General features: G+C 37.7%; 1 long non-coding RNA gene across 1 annotated transcript; it reads left to right on the top strand.

Moving 5' to 3' along the window:
• The first annotated feature begins 354 nt into the window (after window positions 1–354).
• Window positions 355–1,376, top strand: LOC119781982. Its single transcript, XR_005280623.1, has 3 exons — window positions 355–420; window positions 490–622; window positions 1,007–1,376. It is a non-coding gene; the product is annotated as an uncharacterized LOC119781982 (long non-coding RNA).
• The last annotated feature ends 2,269 nt before the right edge of the window (window positions 1,377–3,645 follow it).

Here is a 3,645-nt window from a genome sequence, read left to right as displayed (position 1 = left end):
GGCTCCCCCTGGTATGACCTTGAATCAACCTACCTCATTAGCAGTGGTACCGGTGGCAGAGTCTGGTCCCAGCGAGGTTACTGTGCGCAGATCAGCACGATCAACTGCTGGCCAGCATCATAATCTCCATCATCTTCCAAGACCCGTAGTAAGAGAGATGCCTTCATCTAGTACCATGTCTGCTGTATTTCGACCTTGGTGTTAAGTTGGATCATCGCCGGGGCGTCGATGCAGTTTGGGGGGGTGGAATGTGGCAGTATGCCCTGGTGGGCTTTGAACGCACCACACGGGTGCCTAATTCTAATTGGTTGTGGCGCTCGCTGGTTGCCTGTGGATATAAGGGGCCCTCCCTCACCGGGTTGACATTGCATTGTTCTCCTTCCGGTTCAGACCTCTGCGTTTGTTGGTGCTGCACGCCAGGTAAGGCAGGCTTCTTCTCTCTCGAGCAAGTTTATTACTTTTGATTTATTTTCATTTTTTGTATAACAGCTGCAAATGAATGCATGCACTTAAACAATGCGCTTAACGGCATACTGATTGTGGACCAATCGTCCTTCGGACTGCCAGTACAAGCTTCCCACGCTTTCCTCCCTGTAAGAGGCACTACTTAAAGAGCTCAGTGGTAAGCACAGTGCTAGTTTTTGCATGCTTTTAGATTCTGTTTCTAATATTTATTTCTGATAGCCGCTGCTGTTTGTCCTGAGCCGACTGTTCGCCTGCGTTGTTCGCCTGTCAGCTGGGTTATCTGTCAGCTGCCTATCTGCCGTCCTGTTGCTGGCTTCATACCTGCCGCCCCGGCCGGCATAAAGCTGTGACTTCTAACACTCGTCCAGCGTGGCTGATTGGCGATCAGCTCGGACTTACTCTTTTGGTGCTGCGTGAGTGACGTCCGCCACAGCGGATCGGTTCCTCCCAGGATGGGCCTTAATTCTGGACTATACTGCTGTTAAATTGTGGACTGAACTGTATTATGGGAATTGTACTCTGAATGTTGTTTTTTTTACAGGAACGGTCAGCTCGTGGTGTTGGTGGTGGACTTCTGGGTGGTGGTTCCTCTTCTGGTTTGGTGCATGATTTTCTTTTGCTTTGCCTAGTTCTGTTTGCTGTGTTTATTTTTTTCTTTTTTGTACCCTACCCTGAATTTCACTCCTCACAGAGTTACGCTTGAAAAAATTTTTAAATGTGAGGTTTTAATTTAGTCTTTTTGAATTAAACTAAAAGTTGTATAATAAAAGAGTTGAATGGTGAGATTGTCTCAAGCCTCATCTGTAGCGGGTCTGTGTGCCTTAATGGTAACATTTTAAGCGGAGTCATTAAAATCTATTAAATCTTTTCTTACCTGGTGTTTCTAAATTGAAGTTACCCAAATCTTATCACACCGCTCCCGCCACACTTATTTTTTATATATATATATATTAATAACATCTGTGACATTTCTAGTCTTTTAAAAATGATTTTGTGTACAGATGATACAAATCTATTTTAATTCTGGGGACAATTTGGATAAGCTTTTAGAAATAACTTTTTCAATTTTAGAAATGGTTCATTCTTAACAAGCTAACATTAAAGAGACATTATGTACGTTTTTACAGAAAAGTATCTTTAAAATAGCTTTTTTATTTTACACTTTATAACAAAAATATTGTTTGAGGAGCAGACTGATACCTCAGTAGTTTAGCACCAATGCATCTATAAGCCTGTACCCTATTTTCCTGACATTACTTTGGGTCAGAAGTTCCTGCGCTATTTACCAGATGTTACATAAAGGGTGTTCTTGTTAAATGGGTCTGAGTGACAGACAACAATGAAGGTGTTATATTTTAGATAGATTTTGAGGATACTCAGAAGCATCCAGCCCATCTCAGACACCATGGCAACTCCAGATAAGATGAAAAAAGTAAAAAAAATAGAATAAAAACGCAAGTGCTAGCCTGAATTGCGAGAATAAGCAGCAGACTGTTGAAGTTTTGTGTTTTAGCCACAGGTACCAGTATCATTAGAAAACTCCATAATGGCTTATTAAATTTTGACAAAAAAGTTTTTAATATTTAGAAATTGATTCATTAACATAAAAAATAAAACTACATTTCTTGGTGTAATAATAGATGAAAACTGAGTTGGAAGAGACGCGTTAACTACATTAATATAAAATAGCTAAGTTCATTTCAATTCTAGACATTCATTATATACCTTAAACTGTTCCTTCATACTAAGTTGCATGACTTATTATGTTGAAGTAAAAAAAAGCTATCAGAATAAATAATTACTATATTCTGCTTTACACAACCAACAAACTTTGTGTATTATACTATTAAAGTTTGAGGATCTGATTAATTTCAAAATTCTTGTAGTCATGCTGAGTAAAGAACAAACAAGTGCTAAAGCTTTCTGCTGGCTTTTACCAATAATTCTCATCCCCTTTGTTTTCAGATTTAAGTTCAGAGTTAAAAAAACACTACAGTGACCATAAGAGGAAAAAAAACATACAAATAAGTTTAGGGAAATCTGTTAGATAAAAAGTACAACTGGGCTAGGGTGACCATATTTTCATTTGGGAAAACCAGGACACCTGGGGGCGGGTTTGATTGAAAGAACAAATGTCTCATCATCGGGATTTGCTCCGTGATGAGAGGAAATGTTACTTGTTACTAGTTGTTTTAATGGTTAATGAGTCAGATATGTGGCGGACGGTAATGTTTGGTTTATCTAAAGGTTTTTATCTGTTACTGTATAAATGGGTTTGGCTGTAATTTAAGGACAGATTCTAATAAATCTGCAGAGTGGGAACTATAAATCTGATAGGAGTTTAATTTTTTTATTGTTGTTTTGCACAATATGCTTAACTAAGTATTTTTTGTTGTTGAATATTAGAGATTTTGCAGATACATTTTGTAGATACATTGTTTAGATTTACTTATATTTCTAACCCTTTTATAGAATAGAATAGAATAGAATAGAAAATCCCTTTATTGTCCCACAATGGGCAAATTTACAGCAGCAGAAAGATTATTGAAAATGGTCACACAAATGAGGACCTTAGAAAAATGTATAAGAATAACATAATAGGGAAGTTAAAATATAAAAAATAAAATTCTGTAAAGTGTTTTAACAATATAAAACTGGAGAATTAATAACCAATATGCAGCTATGGACATTTTTACAGTAATAGATCTTTGAAAATAGCAGCAACATCAGAGATGTGCAGCAGGTTATTTAACTAAGGTTTCTATCATTACATTTGATTTTATTTGTTCCTGCTCCCGGTGGTTGGAATCTTTATTCCACTCTGAATTCTTGTTAATGTAGTCTTTGTTCACTTTAACTTAAAAAAAAATTAATAAATAAACAAACAGTTTTGAAAACCTCGGTATTCATTCTTTTCCTGCTTTGTGTGTCAACTTTCACGGTTGCTAAGCAACAGAGCATACGGCGGTAAAATCCGATGAAGGCCGGACCTGTTCGAATTTACAGCCAAAACTCTTCTGGCCTCCTTAGGCCCCGTCCACATGAAGTCAAAACGAACACGAAACGCTGATATTTTCCAAAACGTTTGTCGTAAAGACGGAGACGTAAAATAAATGTGATCGTCCACACGAATGCATGAAAACGCTGCAAAATGTATGCCAGGCCTGTAAGTGGCGCTGT

This window comes from Cyprinodon tularosa, unplaced genomic scaffold, assembly GCF_016077235.1.
Source record: "Cyprinodon tularosa strain WSP-4 unplaced genomic scaffold, ASM1607723v1 ctg187, whole genome shotgun sequence".
In the NCBI taxonomy this organism is placed as follows: domain Eukaryota; kingdom Metazoa; phylum Chordata; class Actinopteri; order Cyprinodontiformes; family Cyprinodontidae; genus Cyprinodon; species Cyprinodon tularosa.
The sequence above is the reverse complement of the archived record's forward strand: the minus strand, read 5'-3'. Positions and strand labels throughout refer to the sequence as shown.